Raw genomic sequence first — 22,274 nt, 5'->3', positions numbered from 1 at the left:
CATTGCCTTAAAATTGGGTTCTTATACTATGAAATTGTAGATTTTTTTTTTTCCCTTTTATGAAACTGTCTCTTTTTTTGGGTTGGTGTTTAATTTGATATGCAAAAGAAATACCTCTGATTTGATAAGTTTTTATTCAATTTAAACAAACTTAATACATTCAATTAGACATTCATATTTAATTATTTTGATTGTCCCTTTTATTTTTTGGTAGAATGACTATTTGATTGTCCCTTACAAGTAGTAGAATGACTATTTGATATTTGAAGTCATGCTCAATTTTTCTGATTGTCTATACCAATTACCTAGAGATAATATGACGATTCAAACAATATTTAATGTAAAACTATTAAAACGGGTCATAACGAATTGCAACTTAGTTTTTGGGCGGTGCAGGCTCTACCCCCTCCCCCAACCCAAACACAGCCCATTAAAGTTCGGTTTGGGACAGTTCGGGCCACAAATTGACGCCTTTATTCATTACAAATATCATTCTTTGGATTTTTCGTAGTCCCAACTCCTAACCGAAACCTCACCGCTAGTTAACTGTTTCTCCACTACTTGGAAAAGTTTCGAGATCACTGCAAGACAGAAAGGACCAGAAGGTGTTAGATGTCTAGAGCCGCTTGAATTGTAGGTTCAGAAAAGGAAAATGTTCATGAAAAGTGCATCTTCTCTACTACTTTACAGCTACATGTCTGCATCCATGTCAAACTTGGGCCAAAATTATAAAAATAGAGGGACATAAAAGCAATTCTATTGTTAGTAATCAGTTTTATGTACATATCTTCTAAAACCTAAAACTTTAATATTTCAATGTTAATCAATGGGCGAATACTTAAAACCAAGGTTGGTCAAATCTCATCGACGAGCTGAATTCCAAGCAAGAAGAAACATTTTCCCATAACGATTGTTGTTGCCTCACATAGCAATAATTTGCTTGTTTCCTTAGTTGATCCAACAACCTGCACAACAGCAGCACATCACAAAGTGGTTTCAGTAATTTGAAAGAAAAAAATGATATTGAACAAAACTGGAGATAAGAGTATGGCACACAAAGACTGCAATCCAAACCTAGTTCTAATTACCCATTAACCTCCACAATCTTGGTCCTAAGACTCTAGAGGAGAAAACCAAGATGGAAAGAGTTCTATATTCCAGTGTTGTGGGTAGCCTTATGTACGCTATGATGGGTACTAGGCCAGATATTTGTTATGCAGTGGATTTAGTTAGTCGGCACTAATCAAACCCAAGCATAGAGCACTGAAGAACAGTCAAGAGGATATTGAGATATCTCAGAGGAACGAGTAATTACATGTTGTGTTACCAATGAACGGATTTGCGATTAGTTGGCTATAGTGATGCCGATTGGGCTAGAGACATAATGAGCGCAAATCAACCTCTGGATATGCTTTCTTGCTGAATGGCGGGGCCATTTCCTAGTGTAATAAGAAGTAGACTTGTATATCACTCTCGACCATGGAAGCAAAGTATGTGGCATGCTCAGTTGCGGTATAGGAGGCTATTTAGTTGAGAAGGTTCCTACAACATACTGGATTTGTGTTGACATCCAAAAAACCTGCCCTTGTCTTCTGTGATAGTATAACAACTCTTAGTTATGTAAAAGACCCCAAGTATCATGGAAAGACCAAACATATACAAGTGAGATATCATTTAGTTAGAGACATTGTAGCAAGGAAGAAAGTTGTAATTAAGCACATATATACTAGTCAGATGGTAGCTAACCCTCTTACCAAACCTATAGCCAAGGATGGTTTTATTTCTCATGTAAAGTCCTTGGGCTTGCGTAGATTGTGACTAATTTTTGTACTAATTTTTTATTTTTTTGGTGTGGTGGCGGGATTAGAAAGATGATCATTCAATAGAAAGATTCAAACTCAAGGATGCTAAACAGTCTTCAACATTCAAGAGGGGAGGAATTCCACTCTATCCAGCTCGAAAAGGAGAGAGCTCTTCAAGCCAAGGAGTCAGGTAAGCTGTTCTGCTCCCTGGGAATGTATCAAAATACAATGGGCCTATCATACTGGGCAAGACTCAAAATATATTGGACCGCGTCCCATACTTCAATTGTGGGTTGGGCTTCATGGTTTTGAACATTCATCCAACCTAGACAATCTTACTTTAGTTCAATATCTTCCCAATCTTCTGAAACACAAAAGAGTAGGCCTTCTCTTACAAAAATTTGTTTAGGACCTTCTTTCCAAGTTTAGTCAAGGTCTTACTTGATTCCCTAAGATCCTTTGCGAGTTATATAAGGTAAGGATGGTTATTTCCTTAATTACATAGATTGCATGAATCTAGTTTCTATATTTGAATCTCCTTGATTTATTTCTTTAATTAGATTCTTACAATGATATACTACTGATGCAACTACTTTGAATTACAGTAGCATTACTTGTTTATGTTAATTGATTCATGTATGATTTACTTACCAGTTATATACAAGTTGGATGTTGTTATTGATTTCTTTCCATAAAAGAAGTTACCATATATGTGATATTATGGATTTATGTTTGTGAATGATTAAGTATGGTTTTGGAAAGGAGAGGTGTCCTTTTGACACTTCTGTCCTTGGACAACTACGGGAATATTATGGGATGTTTTCAGAGATGCCCTTTGAACACCTTCCTAAATTGTTGGATGACATATTTAGGGCTGTCTAGTAGTGTTTGGCTAGGATGTCCCGTTATGTCAGAACCTAATCGGAGGAGTATTGAGACCGAACGACCCGTGGTAATAATGGGGATTCATGGGCTCTCAAGACCGGTAACAAATCCGTGAGAGGACAGGAATCACATTGTGGGGGCCATTTGTTGGTAGGGTTGCATATGGATAGACTTGGGCTCACGAGCGCTCAATACCGGTAACAAACCCGTGAGGGGACGTGAGATATTCCCGTTTACCATATGTGGATAATCAATAGGGTTGATGAGTCCATAGTCAGGGACTATGAGGACTCTAGTGTGAAGGATACCGGAAAGGATCGCCAGGGGCGAGGAATGGACGTATCTAGATCTGACTTGATGTAACTAAGTAGGAGACTTGCATTTGGCTAGGCTTTGACCCTGACATGCGCCAGTACTTAGACCAATAGTGATGTGAGAGAGTGGTGACTTAACCCCCAGTCATGGAATGTCCTGAGGGATGCCGGACCTACTACCAAAATTTCTAAAGAAGTACGGTGCTATGACTTAAAGCATGTCTACCAATAGAGACCAGCATACATAGAGTTAGAATCATAATGCATCATGTGTTTCATATCATATAGCATCTTATGTTGCTTTGAATTCTTGCTATTTATGTTGCTATGGACTAACTACCTTATTGGGTTTCATTGAAACCCACTCCTTTTTGTACAATATCTTTTGTTAGATTACTCTAACAGTACTGATGACTATGAAGGTCAATATGAGGAAGCGCAAACTGAAGAGGCGTACTTCACGCAAGGTGCTGGCAACCATGAAGATTACATTGAGGCTTCCTCAAGTGGTCTTGCTTGTTACCAGGATTAGTCCTACTGTGGAGTGGGAACGTCTAAACGTCATTGATGAAGTCTATGTTTGTGAAGACGTTCTCTATAAAGTAGAATAGACTTTAGTTTAGTTTGTTATATCTTTCTTTCTTATCTTAGAACCAGATGTAATCTTTCTTTTGACTTGCGATCTACTTTCCGCTGTTTGTGGAGTGAGATTCCGCCTCACTTTACTTATTGATCTAGACATTTTGATTGTCTTTCATACTCTGATGATATGTGATTTATTCTTTCCTTATTTGGATCTTTTGTTTATCTTTTGCACATTGATTCTTTATGTTCATGATTATGTTATTGTCTATGTGGGAGGTTGATTACCTCGATACTTGATCTTCGAGGCTGTGGATAACACACTCGGGTATGCCAGGTAGGGTATTGGCTGGGTGGATGTGACAACTCTGGCATAGTGACCAACAGATCCTTGACGAGTACGTCTATCAAGAGAAACAGGGCGACCCACAGACTTTGCAATCGAAAGAAGCACTTTCTCATGCCAATACTCAAGATGTAAATTAGGGAAACGAACCCAGACCAACTTACCCGCAGGTTGAGGAGAATGGATATTAAAATCCGGCTGCCATTGCTGAAAACCAATGTATTGCTTACCCACATTCCAGAATCCTTTGCGCCACACCTCAGTCATATCTGCCTCACTATGAAACTGAAAGATGATAAACCCTTTCTCCAAGGAATGCAAGATCACCCATGGCCACTTAGACAATTTCCAAGCACCCCTAGCAATCTCTCGCAATTAATCCCTGGTTGTGATGCGAAAATTTGCTCTTCCAATCAAAGAAAACCGGAATTAATTTCGTTGTAATTCATATTCCTGTTGTGGGATTACAATCCTACGAAACTTTCCCGTCTGTATAGGAGAAGGGAGGGAATCAATCTCAGGTAGCATCGAGGTCCCCACGACTCCTGCATAAGAAATTTTCCCACCTACAGTGGAACCAACACCATTGACAGGCACTTCAGGAGGCTTCAACTGCAAGAAGACAAATTCCATAGGCACCCCCGAATTCCCCAGAGCTTCACTCTCCTCCATATTTCCTCACCATCAATCTTGATCTAATTTCTCAAAAGAAAAATTTTTCAGTAGTAATGTCTGCTAACTAATCTCAGCTGTAGATCAAAATTGGCTTCTTTATTTCTATGATATTCCGGAGTTGGCCCATAATCACATCTCTAACTCATCATGCTCCAAATTAGGCCCATTTATGTACTTGAGAATTTGAACGGACCTCTTGACGTGTAAAATTGCATGTTTCATATCCAGAACTCCAAATATTTGCTCAAATTCTCAAAAATCCTAAAATCTGCAAAAACAACATAAAACTCAAGGTAATTCCACTCTAAGTGTGTAAAATACATGTTTTATGCTCTAAGATTTCACACATAATAAATGTGTTCATCAGTAACGAAGTCATGCTCTAGCATACAGTCAAAACAGCATTGAGCAGCAGCTATATCCCCACATTAGGCAACGTAAGTAATGCAACCTTTGTCAAAACGAGAGTGTGAAAAAGGACACATGTCAATGCATATAATATCCACCGTTAATGGAAAACTCTCCATTGCCTCTCCCATCTCCTTCAAGTGACATGGGAACAAACAATCCTATCATCCGATGATCAGAAACACTATGGCTATAAGCACTATTACTACTCACCATGCATGCATGAATCAGTCAGTCCAACTTTGTATCTTTTCCTTTGGCACCTCCATTCCAACAACCTACTTAAAACTCAACTTTTAAGGAACCTAATTAAATAAATAGGTTCAAGGCAGCTATGATACCATTTTGATAAAAACCATCAGCCAAACCAATGATGTCTCTAGATAACATTTTTTAAATTACAAATAAACCCCAAGAAAATTAAATAGAGGAGAGAGAAACGGCACACAATTTGGGCTGGATTCTTATCTATGCCATCACTTTTTCTATTACCCACACACTATTGGAGGTGGTGAAGACCTTACTCATGTATGGTCTCCAAATAGATTAAGAAACCATTGATTAATCAACAGTCCGCATATCAAGCATCCACATATCCATCAAAATATGCATCTAAGCGGCATACATAAAGGCGGTAAGATGGCTCTCGATCCACTACTATTGAAATGAGCAGCCTATGGTGGGTTAGTTGAGCAGTTGAAAGTCCAAACTCCCATGGGGAGGTCTTGGGTTTGCACCCACCCGGCGGCACCTATATTAGTAATATCCACCCCCACCCCAATATAAACTCTACCGGCTAAAAAAAAAAACTGTTGAAATGAGCAACAATAACCAAGCCCTTTACCATATTATTTTATTCAATTCCTCCACAATTACATGTCAAATCCTCCTTACATACCTCTACTAAAATCTATTTCCAAAGACTACAACATATATATTAATTCTTTTAAAATCAGATAAAGAAAACTGAAAAAAAAAAAAAAAAGAATATATAAGCACTTCACAAAAAATAGATTATAAGCCAATTAGACATTTTGCCTCAACAGCATCGTTAGTGCAAGCTCGTGCAGTTTGATACATGAACAAATAGCTCATCTTTTCCATTGTTTCTAGAGCCACTCAATGATAAATGCCTCTTTATATCCAGTACAAAAGCTCTATATCTTCATCATCAAGATACAATACGGGCTATAGGTTATCAATAATGAAAGAGGAAAAAGAAAAAAAATCTGGCATTTAACCAAGAAACATATAGACTTGAAACGACACAAGCATGATCGAGTTATTAGTTTATTAATCATGATATCGCATCGGTCAAGAAACAGGTTATCAACACATTGGATAATCTTCCAAACAAATGTAATACAATGAATGGGATATATGACACTAGTTTTGTATATGGAAAAACCAGTTTCAAAGTAAAAATAGGAAGCCCCACTGCTATTGTGATTTAAAAACCACGTTGCATAAAAACCAATCAATCAGTCTTGGAGAATATATAAAATCAGGCACTGCACCTTTTGTCTTTTTCTCTTCAAGTTTCCACTTCTTTTTTTTAGATTAATGGGCGCTAAGAGTAAAATGAAAAAATGCAGATAAGGAAAACTGTAGGCAACATTCCAGGTGTTAGTTCTCAAATTAAAATAGAAGCAAATCAGTGAAAACGATCAATTAACATGAACCCTTATAGGAATTTTAATTGATGAAGGAACAACAAGAATGTTAGAAATCGTTCATGGCTTTGTGCCTTTGCAATATGCCTCTCTTTGCGATATGACGATGAAGGAACAACAAGAATGTTTGAAGAAATGACATATCTTTTCATAATCATCAGCAAGACTTATTAAGAAACAACCTCAATAAGAAAAATGGTTGAATTATTTCATATGAGAGAACTTCAAATATATAGGCAGCATACATCCCATTCTGTTAGGTAAATATGAAAAATAAAAGAAAGATATAAAACATGGAAATATATATATATGGAAAGGATTTAATAAAGAAACCAACCAAGCCAAATTAGGATACTGATGAAATGGAAGGATGAGATGGTATGGAAAGAATTCAAATGGAAGGAATGATGAATGGAAATGATTCAAATGAGAAGAGAAAATAATATCGAAAGAATTCAAATGAGAGGAGCAAATAATATGGACAGAATTCAAATTAGAGACAATTAGGGAAATGATGAAAATCATCCTTATCACGCCTAATACTACCCCTCAATTTGGAGAGTGAATGTCAAGAACCCCAACTTGCCTCTATGACTGAGAAACAAATCTTTTCCAAGGGACTTGGTGAAAATGTTAGCAAACTTGGGCAACACTAGTGGTGGAAGTGGGTTCAATAAGACACCATGTCGAACTTAATCGCGAAGCACATGACAATCAATCTCGATGTGCTTGGTACTCTCGTGAAAGACTGGATTCGCAGTAATATGTAAAGTAGCTTGATTGTCACAAAATAAAGGTATTGATTGAGGGACCATGACACCAAGATCTTTGACCTTTGATACCATATTAAGAAACAACCTCAATAGGAAAAACGGTTGAATGATTTTAACTTATGAAAGAACTTCAAATATATAGGTAGCATACATCCCACGCTGTTAGGTAACTATGAACAATAAAAGAAATATATAAAACATGGAAATACTATACATGGAAGTGTTTGTTTGGAAATACAATACATGAAAAGGATTTAATAGAGAAACCAATCAAACTAAATTAGGATACTGATGAAATGGAAGGATGAGATGGCATGAAAAGAATTCAAATGGGAGGAATGATGAATGGAAAGAATTCGAGGATGAAATAATATGGAAAGAATTCGAGGATAAAAATAACATGGAAAGAATTCAAATGAGAGGAGTAAATAATAAAGAAATAATTCAAATTAGAGACAATTAGGGAAAGGATGAAAAATCATCCTTATCATGCCTAAAACAAATCATTAGAAAAATAGACACTAGTCATTACCACTCTCTATGAAGTTACAATTCACCAACATCTCCAACATTATTCTCAATAGACAAAATTTTCGAAACTACTCACTGAAGCTACTCTAATTGCTACAGTGGTCAAAACAAAACTTAAAAGAACATTACAAATGTTCCCTTTCAGAGTTAAAAACATAACATAAACAAAATACAACCATTAGGATATTATGCCTTACAGTTGTGATACATCAAACGAATTATACCACCATAGCTGAACCAATTCAAAGTTACAATCAAAACACCTACTGTTAATCTGATCCAATGACATGGAATCCAAATTCGTTCAATTGGTCAATATAAGTCTATATCTTATATGATATTTTTTAAATACCTTAATAGTAACACTGAGCAATCGTACAATACAAATAAAGTAAAATAGTTAGTATAAAAACTTATCTTGTTTCAAATGGCATGAACAATCTCTTTCTCAAAAGCTTACTTATGTAAATCCATCTAGTGATACACAAAAATTGGCAGAGTTGAAATATGCGGATAGTGGCCGACACTTTTTTTTTTAAGGTATTTAAAGGCCCCGAGTAAGGCACACAGGGATCTGAGTGCATTTTCACCGCAAAGATCAGTCAACCCCTCCATCACAGATGGTGCACTCCATAATTGATGGACTAAGGAATCCGTAAAGCTACATTCACCAATTTGTTGTATATGACACAACTTAAAGAAAACCAAAGCTTCTCAAAAAATGTTTGCGCCATAATAGAAAACCCCTCCTACCTTTATATAGGATAGCAGGAGACATGGCCAAAGACTGTCTCCAAAAGATATATCTCTTCCCTTAAGACATGTTTGTTAGCTATCAAACTAGCCTTCCAAAAGAGATACCTATTTATCATTTAGGTGTCTTTTAGGAAAAGACCCAACCTTTAGAAAAAAAATTTTTTAAAAACTTTCAAATAAAACTATGAAAAATACAACAGTTGATGGACATTATGTGCGGCCTTTGTCAAGCAAGGCAGCTTCGCTGTACCAAAGTCTTGATTCACTCGAATCCTCAATTGGCCATTCAAACTATTCAGGGTATTTGTCGGCTTTAATGGGGGATTTTACATCTCTTTGAGGAGATCCTTACCTTAAGAGGGCTCTTTGAGGAGTACATCTTTCACCATGTGATTAGGGAGACTAGCAAAACTACATATTTTCTTGCTGGATTGATTACTGTTGATCAGGAGATTGCTTTCTTTACCTGATCAGCTCTCTCAATTTATTGCAAAGGAGCCATTAGGTCATAGGTTCTTTAGAACTTAATTTTTTATTATGTATATTTTATCTTTCCCTTAATATAAAGTCTTCCTTTCTCCAAAAAAAATATCAAGGTTACATATTTAAATATATCAGGGTTAATCAAGGCCTTTAGTATCTAAATATACTTTTATAAATCTCACATTCCTAAATATATGAGGTTTAATCAGCAGGTCAGGTTGGTTCAGGCGTTATGAATGTAACTTGTTAGTCTCCCAACTCTATAATGATACTAGCAGAGAGAATGAGTTATATTAGAATTTATTTTATTTTATGTGAGTGGAGAGAACGTGAAGAAAGAAAAAAAAAATATCCTGTTGGAAGCGGTCCCGTAGAAGTTGTTTCCATAGGATTTTGTGTGAAAGTATTTTGTAAAGGATTAAGTGGTTTTAAGGTTTTTAGGCATTCCAGACTCAGTGGAAATAACGGATTGAGGAGATTTTGCTCTGTTGGTATTTAATATTGTGGGTTCTTATGAAGACCAATGACCAAGTTCTTTAAGTTGACATTCCAATGGCAAGTTCTTTAACAATACAACACTCTCTTGGAAAAATTATATCTTTATTGTAGAACTTCATTCAGTCTCATGGTACTACTCTTGCCCTCTCTACTTTTTAGAATTCATTTATAGTGGATTCGGGTGCAACTGACAATATGTGTCGATCTACTAATCTTTTATTTGATTTGAGCACTGATAAGTTACAATCTTATTCTCCTATTATTGTTGCTAATGGTATTATTGTCCCAATCCAAGGTCAAGGGAAATTGAACCTATTTTCAACCAAAACTGGTGCATTACTTGTGCTATCATTGTCTGTGAATTTGTTATCAGTTAGCAAAATTATTTATAGTTTAGATTGTAATGTGATCTTTTCAAAGGACAAAGTAGTGTTCCAAAACAGTTTAACAGGGACAAGGATTGGTGAAGGTCGATTGCAGAATGGACTCTATATGTTAGATCCTACAAATAGCGCCTTGACTTCTATGAGTTATCATGAGAAATCTCGACTCTGGAATTGGCGTATGGGTCACCCTTCTGACAGGATTTTATGATCTTTAAATCTTGGTTTATCTTTTAATTCTAGTAGTTGTGATGCCTGTCATTTTTCCAAGCAACCCAAGTTACTGTTTCCATATAGTACTCATGTTTCAAGTGCATTATTTGATCTAGTGTATTCTGATGTTTGGCATTCTTTTATAGACTCTAGAGATGGATTCAAATATTTTGTTTCATTTGTTGATGATAAATCTTGGGCTACATGGTTGCAATTATTGTCTTCTAAGAATGAAGTGCTACGGATGTTTCAGGAATTTTGCTAGATGATTTTGACTCAGTATCATACTCGCAATAAAGTTTTACGAACAGATAATGGGATAGAATACACCAATAGGTCCTTTCAATCATTTCTCATAAGTTTGGGAATCTTACATCAAACTTCATTCGCAGGCACTCCTCAACAAAATGGGATTGCCGAATGCAAAAACAGACATATACTTGAGGTAACTTGATCTTTATTATTTCATGAGAATTTTCCCAAGACTTATTGGTCAAATGCTGTCAGCACAAGTTGTTACTTAATCAACCGTCTCCCTAGTACAGTTTTGAACTTAAGATACCCTTAGAGGTTTTATATGATCGTCCCATCTTGATGTCTCATATTTGAGTTTTTGGTTGCATCGTTTATGTTCATGCCCAAGGTGGTGATAAACTTGATCCTCGTGCTTGCAAATGTGTGTTTTGAGATACTCCTCTACTAAAAAGGGTTACAAGTGCTTTGACCCATCTACTAGTAAACTTTTTATTTCACGGGATGTGTCTTTTGATGAAACTTAAATGTTCTTCTCTAGTAGGAATCATATTCAAGGGGAGCTAAATTACAATGAATTTGTTCTTGTCCCGTTACCAAGTATACCAGACAACATGTCTGTAAGGGGTGATGCTAATGAACACAATGGTATGGGCAACACCACTGAAGGCAACACTGTTATAGGTGATGTCACTGAAGATACTGACAAAAATCTATATGGTGAAGCAACTACAAATGTACCTATTGCAGGAAATGATGTAGTTGAAAGTGTAGCGCAATTACCAATTAGCAAATCTACTCGGGTCTCTCAGCCTTCAGTGATATTGCGTGAGTTTACCACTTATAATACAGCTAAGTTCCCAATCCAATCTCATATAAGTTATGATCATATCTCCCCTCAATATTTTGCATATCTTTCGGCCATTGAAGACCACAATGAGCCATCCAATTTTATTGAAGCTAAGAATTCACCTAAATGGGTGAAGGCTATGAATGAGGAACTAGAAGCTCTTCATAAAAATAAAACATGGGATATAGTGCAACTCCCAAGTGGCAAACATCCAGTTGGATGTCGTTGGGTCTACAAGACCAAATTCAAGAGTGATGGGACTCTAGAGAGGTATAAAACAAGGCTTGTTGCCAAAGGATATACTCAAACATATGGAGTTGAATATAGAGAGACATTTGCCCCTATAGTTAAAATGAATATTGTAACAGTGTTAATGTCAGTTGCAGTTAATTGTGAATGGCCACTTTTGCAAATGGATGTAAAAAAGGTCTTTCTGCAAGGAGACTTCAAGAAGAAGTATATATGGAATCCTCCAAGCCACTCATTAGAAAAACAAGATGGACTTGCTTGTAAATTGAAGAAAGCAATATATGACCTAAAGCAATCACCACGAGAATGATATGAAAAGTTAAGTACAACTCTTATTACATTTGGATTCACTAGAAGTGGATCAGATGCCTCCATGTTCGTGAAGAAAGTTTCTACTGGCACAACAGTAATTTTGGTGAAATTACTAGAGATGATCATCAAGGGATCAATACGCTCAAGATAAAGACTTAGTACACTGAAGAAGACTTTTGACATCAAGGACTTAGGACAACTTCGATACTTTCTTGGAATTGAAGTTGTGAGGTCTAGTAAAGGATTATTCCTCTCTCAAAGGAAATATGTTCTTGACTTATTGAAGAAAACTGACAAATTGAATGTGAAACTAGCCAACCCACCTATGGATTACACTTGTAAGGTTACTACTAATGATTCTCCATTGCAAGATAATAATTGTTTTCAAAGGTTGGTTGGAAAATTGATTTATTTGACTATTACAGACACTTGATATTGCATATGCAGTGAGCTATCCCAGTCAATTTATGCATAATCATACCAAAGGGCACATGGAATTAGTTAATCACATATTACATTATCTGAAGTCTTCTCCAGGAAGAGGCATTTGTATGGAGAAGAAGGGACACACAAACATTGAAGGATATGGGATGGCAATCTTACTGATCGAAGATCAACTACTGGCTTTTGCGTATCCATAGGAGAAAATTTAGTCTCTTGAAGAAGTAAAAAACAAAATATTGTCCTACATTCTAGTGCAAAAGCGAGTACCAGAGCAATGGCGTCTACAACTAGTGAATTAATTTGGATTGGTGCCCTACTTCAAAAATTTGGGGTGAGAAGTTCTAAAAAAGCCGTGAAGTTGTTCTACGACAATCAAGTAGCTACACACATGCCTCTAATCCGGTGTTTCATGAAAAAACTGAATACATTGAAGTTGATTGTCATTTTGTTCGTGAGAAGGTTTAGGATGGAACTATAGAAACCCCTTATGTAAGAAGTGAAAATTAGCTTGTAGATGTCTTCACCAAAGTTTTGGCAAAGGGATTGTTTCAAATTGCATTGAGCAAGTTGATCTCAAATGATGTATTCGATCCAACTTGAGGGGGAGTGCTATGAATGTAACTTGTTAGTCTCCCAGCTCTATAAGGAGACTAGTAGAGAGGAGGAGTCATATTAGAATTTAACTTCTTTTGGAACTCTTACTCTTTTAAAAATAATGAAACCTCACCCCAAAAGTAAGTTAGATTGAGGTTTTCTTGTTGTGGATGTAGGCTTCATAATGAATGTTGAACCACATTAATTCTTGGATTCTTGTTTGTGAATGTTCATGATAAATTTAACACATGCCCTATCATGGTCGGGTTCCGGTTAGGGTTTTTAAACCCTAATACCGTTGAGTAGGGCTTAAGAATCAATTTCAATCTCTAAGATAGAGTTAGGGTTCAAGGTTGGCCCAACCCAACCGTTCAGTTGACACACTTAACTAAGATATATATATATATATATATATATATATATATATATATATATATATATATATATGAGAAGGTGAATTTATTTATTTATTATAGAAATGAGAAGGTGAATTGGGTTTTAATACGCCAAATCTTTTGTCAAAGAAATATATAAATATAAATTTGGTGTATATATACATATAGTATGTTATCTAAGATTACATATTTTCAAATATTTCACTTTATGTCATCTTAAGATTGAACAGTTGGAGTTGATATAGCAATTGGAATATATTTACCAAAAAAAAAGATTTTCAAACTTTAAGATTAGCTTGCTCCTTACACCTATAAGAAGGGAACATGAAACAAATACTCCACATGAGCATTCTAGGATTTGCTAGTTGGCTATCATATTTTTTTGACAAGCTAGCCATTGAAGGTTCAGTAATGGAGAAGGTTTCTTTTATCTCCTTTGTAATTGTTGCTATCCTTGTCTTCTCAGGTTTGTTCTCTAACTTTAATCTCTTTCAAATTTGTCTCTGTGGTTTTGCAATGGTAGAGTGAAGCTTCAATTCATTTTCTTTGGATGTTGTTGTTTATTACAGAGCCATCGATGATAATGATGACAGATGCACAGTGCCCGAAAATTCCAAAGCACCCAAAGAATTGCAACCTCCTAAAATGTAGAGAAATGTGCTACAAAGAATTTCCGGGTAGTTTTGGAGTTTGTGTGGTGAATGGAGGAAGTCCTCTTAAACCCAAATATAAATGTCAGTGCAACTGCTAAGACTTCTATTGTAGGTTGTAAGTCAACCATAAAATCAGTAAATAAATTGTTCATTTTATGAACAAATAAATAAAGTATTTTGGTACTTATGCTCTCTCATTCCTGGTTTCATTTTTTTCATATTTTTTCTCAAAAATTTTGAGTATAACAATTTTCCTAGGGATGTAAACGGATCGAATTTGACTCGGATATGGCAAATATGTGAATTTGAATCTAATTATTAAACACATTATTTGAATCCGATATCTGTCTGATGTGTAAATTTATGATTGAATTCGAATTTGTTTAGTTCACTGGATTTTCGAATAATATCCAATCTGATCAAAGTAATCGGATGGCTAAAATTATCCCAATCTGAATAGGGTTTTAACTCATTCTTGAGTGTGGAGCCAATGTAATGGTTTATTGGTAGTTTAATGTAATTAGTTACTATTAATGAATATTGATGAAGAGATAATGATGTATTCCGTCGGATATGGATATTTGATATTGATACTATCCATCAAATATCTAATCAAATCAGATAATATCTAACTTTAAATTGTCATATCCGAATTCGAATTTGAGTTAATTAGATCATCTAAATTCGAATCCACATCTGGAAAGAAAAAAAAAATCAAATTAAATTTGGATGCTCTTAAACGAATATGAATACTAATTGAATTTGTATTTTTGACTATCAGTTTACATCCTTAAGTTTTTCTCTTATAAGCAGAGATTTAGAAGGAAAGTTTCCCCAAAAGTCCAAAAATTCGTTTGATTGAGAACTAATTAACCAATAAATTAGTGTTCCTATAAACTCTAATTTTATGCGACTTTAAAAACGCTTTGGAGTGTTTCATTAGATGGATTTTGAAGCTAGCAATAGTGAAAGAGAAAAAGGGACAACAAGAATAGTTTCTTTCATATATATATATATATATATATATATATATATATATAAAAGATTAAAGAGTTTTTGGATTGGATTATAAAGATGAAAGCCTATAATTTCTGATCTTGCTTTCTCGCCCCGTGGACGGTCAACAATCACTTCCAATGCCGTCATTTCGAGAGAGTGAACGAGGGCCTTCTTCTAAGTGTACATTCACTCTAATGAATTATGATCTTATAGATTTTAATTACATGGATTTGAATCTAGAATCAACCCACGCATTGATGGAATTAAGTAAAACAAATGAACCGAACTACTGACACTCTAATTTTCAGATGTTTGGTAAGGGTTGGGCTGGTCCAAGATTTAGGAGCTTGACCCAGCCAGCTTAGCCATCTAAAAAAATTATGCTTTACAAGTTTATTATTTATATTTTGTAGTTACATTTAGCATTATCAATTGGTATTACCAAATAAAAAAATATTGTAGGGGCTCTCCAATATGCTACCATGACTAGACCTGATATTTTGTTTGTCTTCAACAGTCTGTCAGTTTATATAGAGTTCAACTCTTGGTCACTAGTCTATTATAACAAAATATCTCCATAACTTAAAGGGTACTATCTCTCATGGTATTGTTATCAACAAATACTTCAAAATGACCTTGACAACTTTTTCAAATGTTGACTATGCCGGTTGCCTAAATGATCAGAAGTCTACTAGTGGTTATGCTTTCTTTTTGGGGCTATAATATTGTGTCTTGGAACTCTTGCAAATGGGCCACAGTTGCCTGTTTTAGTATGAAGTCCTAGCATAGAGCCCTAGCCAATGCTGTTGCTTAACTCACTTGGCTCCAGTCCCTTTACTAAATGCTCTGGTTCTGTGTTTGACAATATTGATGCCACTTATCTCACCATGAACCGGGTTTTTCATACTAGTACCAAACAATTTTATCCTTGATAAAGTTACCAAGGGTGATCTTCAAGTTCGTTTCTTATTCACAAGAGACCAACTCATTGAAATCTTCACCAAGACTCTCTCCACTCAACATTTTACTACATTGTTGTCCAACCTCAAGGTAACTTCACGGCCCTTGAGTTTGAGGGGGGGGGGTGTTGATGCAACTTAGAAAGGGGGTGTTAATAGGTTGCAAGTAGTGGATTAGCTTAATTTTCTCAATTAATTGCATATACAATATTAAGTAGGCAAATTTATATGTAATGGAAATAAACTTAGACATAATTGCAGACACCACAAACCACAACACAAGGTTTTTATATTGGTTCAAAGTTACAACATGGACTCTTTTTTTGGCCTCAAGAGAGATTTCCACTAGTAATTCTTTTTTAGTATGGTGGGTAGAGAATCAAACTCTTACAATCTTTATTTCGGGGCAAGAGAACCCTTGCAATCTTGCTCACAGGCAATAGCATCTTTACAATATTTTCACAGGCAAGAGCAACCAGACACTAATTCTAATTTACCTATACTAGAATTGTAAATACACAATTACAATAGTGAGGTAAGCTATTACCTAACAAGGGGTGTGACACTATATCTCTTATGTGTGAGTGATGCTATGAGAATGAATGCACAATGTGGATGATTTGTAACATTAATGACCTTCCCAATAGCCTTCTGTCACCACAGTCTTGCTCCTATAAGTTGCTTATCTTCCTTGGAATGTACCTCAAGAGATCAGTGAGGTTGAGAGGCAAGAACACAACTTGATCTTGAGAATTTGACAGCTTGAGAAAGTATCTAGTGTGTGTTCAATGTGCAAAGTAAAAACTCTCAAATTGGGTGAATTGGACTTATATAGATGGCCTTCAAGTGGCTTAGCCCAATACCCAATGGATAGATTTAACAGTCATATTCTGACCGAGACGGTGCACCTTCTTAGAATACAATCGTTGGAGAAGTAGACATTGGGCTTAAGTGATTCAAACGGTGCACCTTCTCATTCATATGGTCCGTATGCCAAGATGGACTAGTCCATTTGACCTTCTATGATGCATTCCTTCTCAATCCTTTTGATTCTCCTAGCCAACCCTAAGCCCACACATAAACTCCCAACATGTCCTAGGTCATTCTAATGCACATGATTCCATTATTTAAATGCAATTACAAGTATGAATGTGTACGAGTGTGTCCTATGGCCCAAGTGTACTAAGTCTTTATCTTGAGTTTGATTTGATCTTCATTCTTGCTATTGAGTTTGTCACACCCCACCCACTGATATTGGTTCCGCCCGATAACCCATGGGTGCGATCCACAGTCATAAGATCCACGGTTTACCCATCAATGATAATAAATATAATAATAAATCAAGAGCAAGAATAATTCAATAATTAAATCAAAAGGGAATTACATGTGTCCAATACTCAAAAAGGAAAGAATCAAGAAAAATGAATAAAGTAATCATGTTCAAAAAGAATCTTAGCGGAAGCAATAGGAATAATCAGAGTTTAAGTTTTCGTTTGTTCTCTTTCATAGATGGAATATTTCTCCTCAAGTTTCTCAAATAAACGAAGTCATCCATCCTTCCTTCATTATCTTGTCGAAATGATGGGCCGCCTGAATTCTCCTACCATCAACAGGAGTTGTAAGCGCACTCCATTCACCCGCAGGTGGCCTCAAGTTGCACAACGCTATCTCCCACTACCGTCTTCAAAGCTTCTTCACAGGGGTCCTCCTAATCATAGGGAATCTCTCCCTATGCAAAATAGCCATCTATAATATAACATAATTCACAAAAAGGATGAGTTCTGACGAACTCAGTAAGGAAACATATCCCATATCATGGCAAGTAACATGTGTGAAAGATGGTATGCATATGTAGGGATGCATCGAATAACTAACTATGCGAATCTATCTCTAATATGGCAGACATGCTTTAAGATATAACATCAACCCTCCTCTGGGTAGGTCTAGTCCCTTTGATTCCTCACGGATTGGTTACCTCTGTCTTATCTCAGGCTAGGGGTAAAGTCCTCGTCAAACAACCATAGCTAGGGTTTAGGTCCACACTCTCCACCACAACCATTAGCATGAGTACTGGTGCATATTGGGATTTCTAATCCAATGCAAGGTCATACAGTGACATACTACATGTAGTCCAGATACCTCACCTATGAAACCAACCATCTCGGTTCGGAATCCTTCTCTACCTAGGAATGGGAATCCTCACAGACTAGCTACCTCTGTTGGACTCCATTCCCTAATCTATGGTCATCCACATATTGTTGGGGTGGATGCTCTCATGTCCCCTCACGACGCCCAAGCTACTTATTGGACACCCATGAGCCCAACCCTAACATATACAACCCTACCAATGCATGATCAACAATGGACCATTGAATCTCCGCACAGACTAGCTACCGTTGTAGTATGATATAAAGTCACGTCACTGTTATCAAGGGTCATTCGGTTTCCATACCCCTGCTGAAAGGGTAGTAGCATGTATGAGTACCTAGCCATGCAATCTAGACCTCATAGGTACGTCATACAACAACCACGATAGTGCTGGGGGCATCAGAGAATAGTGTCCCATACCACAATTCCTGAAATCTCAAGCTATTGGATACCCAATTAGGCACCCTCAATCATAGTTACATCCACTAATTATTCAACATCACATAACAAGTCATTCAACATCATGTAGTAAATTAATCATCAATCACAACATAATACAATCAATAAATTATTTAAACTAATGTAATAGAAAGTTATGGAATCATTCATGCATTTGAAGATATACACAATTCATCACTAAACATGTCCATGCATATATTTAGAAATGTAACCTTACTTGTCGAAGCATAAAAGATATTGAAAGTGTAATCAAACCTCATAACTAACAAATCTAGAGAGCCTCAGAGATCACCTATAAGAGGCTAACAAGGATACATTAAGAAAAGAAGTCAAAACAAAGCAAAACTTAGACTGACAGTGCTTCTGTGACCCATCCGGTCTCTTATGGTGGTTGGTTGGGGCAATCAACCAACCTGAGTGATCGCCCCTCTTTGAGGCAAACTCTCAAGTCCGATATTCTGACTTTTGATCACCCATCTTTGATCTGATTAGGACCCAAATCCGAATTTTGTTCTTAACATGCTTAAAAATCAAACTCAAACCAAAAACCACGAAGATGAATGGTTTAGAAAGTCACATCATCATCTTCCATTAAATTAACCCTTGATTTGGATATGAGGATCCATTTTCGGGTATGATCTAATCGTGATCATTGACAGAACAATGTTAACCATCACAATTCACCATCTACATAATCATGAGGGAGAGACAACACACTACTAAAGAGGAGACGTAGTTAGGGAGAGTGTGAGATCATCTTACCTCCAATCGATTCGCAAAACAGATTAAGGATTGAAGCCTCATCGCAAATCAAGAGTTCTTCACCTTCGGACACGTGTGCTCTACCTCCTAATGGTCCACAATAGCCTCCACGAATATAATAATACAAAATAAGTCATGGTTGGTTATTTATAGAGTGCCAGAGCAATCTAGGAATTAAATCTCGTAAGCATAATTGGCAAGTCGCTTGGGGCAGTTGGTTAATAATCAACCGCCTTAAGAAACCGCCCCCTAGTTATTTTCAGTAGATGGGTGCTTTGTTCAACCGGTTGATCCCCAACACTAACCTAATCTTAACCAACATGTGGGGGTGTTCTTACCTTGAGTGCAGACATCTTAAAACTCAACTTGACTCTGGCTAGAGATCCACCTTCCTAGTCCATTAGGGTTTCTAACGGATCTCCTTCGGGTTCCCAGTATGGCAGGTTCTTCATCGATAGAATCTATTTCTGTAGGCTTATGATATGGAGTATGAGTTTCAATTCAGATAGTCCATAGCTAATTTTGGCTGGAACTTTGGGTACTCAGACTTGCAATATGGATCCCGGGTAAGAAATATGGGGGTTGTTACATCCTCCCCCAATAAAAAATTTCGTCCTCGAAATTTATAGCATACTTGTATGTCCAAAAAGATGGGGGTATTTGGCTCGCATCTCATCTTTTTTTTCCCAAGATGCTTCTTCTTCAAATGAATGATTCTTCCATCTGATCTTCACCAAGGGTATGGTTCGATTCCTCAGCTGCTTGTCCTTTCGGTCCAAAATTTCTACAGATTCCTCATCATAAGTCAAGTCCACACTTAGACCTTCAATTCTTGCTGGAGCAACTATTTTGAGCTTGCTAAGCATATCCTTACCATGGAAACATTGATTACATCATGCAGACTAGCTAGAGATGGAGGAAGGGCCAACTTGCAGGCAACTAGTCCAACCTTCTCAGTAATCACAAAGGCTCCAATATATCTAGGGTTGAGCTTCCCTTTGATATTAAATCTCATAACACCCTTTATAGGTGAGACTTTCAAGAAAGCCCACTCTCCAACGTGAAATTTCAAGTCTAACCTTTTTGTATCCGCATAGGATTTTTGCCGAGATTGAGCAGCCTTAATCCTTTCTCTAATCATATAGACCATAATACATGTGGTCTCAATCAGATCATGGCCAAGGATACGTCTTTCCCCAACTTCATCCCAATAAAGAGGAGTCCTGCATGTCCTTCCATATAAAGCTTTAAACAAAGCCATTCCAATCGTCAACTGGTAATTGTTATTGTAAGGAAACTCTACTAAAGCTAAGTTTTCATCCCAGTTACCACCCATATCGAAAACACACGCCTGGAGCATGTCTTCTAGAATCTGAATGATCCTTTCTGACTGTCCATCTAAGGATGAAAAGTCGTGCTCAAGTTCACTATGTTCCCAGGGCTTTCGCAAAACTGTTCCAGAAACAAGAAATGAACCTCGGATCTCTATTCCACACAATGCTGATCGATACACCATGTAATCTCACAACATTGTCAACATATAGCCTTACTAACTTGTCCATAGTATAGGTGACCTTCAACAGAATGAAGTGAGCCAATTTATTCAGTCGATCAACTACCAACCACACTGAGGCAGTCCCTTTTCTAGTTCGGGGTAGACATGTAACAAAATCCATGGCGATATCTTCCCATTTCCAAATAGGTACAAGAAGAGGTTGCAAAAGACTAGACGAAGGTTGCCTGACAACTTTCACCCATTGACAGGTTCCACATTTGGCAACAAAATCTTCCACATCATTCTTCATTCCAAGCCACTAGAAATATCCTTTCGTATCTTGATACATCTTTGTACTACCTGAATGAATGGTGAAGATAGATTGATGGGCATCAGTCAAAATTTTTGTCCTTTCGTATCTTGATACATCTTTGTACCACAGCTGCTAGTTCCAAATCATGAGTAGGGTAGTTATGCTCGTAATTCTTCAACTGTCTATATGCATAAGACACTACATTACCATGTTGCATTAGAACACAACCCAAACCAACTTTAGAGGCATTGGTACATACTGTCAAACCTCTAGAATCATCTAGTATAGTCAACACCGGAGCATTAGTAAACCTCTTCTTGAGTTCTTGGAAACTCTTTTCGTAGGCTTCACTCCACTCAAACTTAATTCCCTTCTTGATAAGCTTCATCATAGGAGCCAGTAGTCTAGAGAAATTCTCAATGAAGCACGTATAAGAACCAGCAATACCTAGAAAACTTCTGATCTCAGTAATCGTCTTAGGTCTGTCCCGGTTTGCCATAGTTTTCACTTAGTAGGGTCAACTTTAATTCCTTCAGCTGACACAATATGACTAGAAACACAAACCTGGACAACTAGAAATCACACTTGCTGAATTTGACAAACATCTTCTTATCTCTTAGTCGCTGTAAGGCAAACTTCAAGTGCTCAACATGATCTTTCTCATTCTTTGAATATATCAGAATGTCATCTATGAATACTGTAATAAATTTGTCCAAAACATCCTAAAATAATTGGTTCATCAAATCCATGAATGCCTCCGGTGCATTAGTAAGACCAAATGGCATGAGTATAAATTCGTGCCCATATATGATCCTAAATTTCATCCTAATATCACTGGACTTCACTCTCAGCTAATGATATCCATATCTTAAGTCAATCTTCCAGAACACTGCAGCACTCTTTAATTGATCAAACAAGTCATCGATCCTAGGAAGAGGATATCATCAACTTGTTCAATCCACGATAGTCTATGCACAACTGCATACTACCATCCTTCTTCTTCACAAACAACGCAGGGGCACCCCAAGGTTAAACCCTGTGTTAAATAAATCCTTTGTCTAACAACTC

This window comes from Hakea prostrata, chromosome 2, assembly GCF_041222555.1.
Source record: "Hakea prostrata isolate BN-2017 chromosome 2, UWA_Hpros_2, whole genome shotgun sequence".
NCBI lineage: Eukaryota > Viridiplantae > Streptophyta > Magnoliopsida > Proteales > Proteaceae > Hakea > Hakea prostrata.
Note: the sequence above shows the minus strand (reverse complement) of the source record.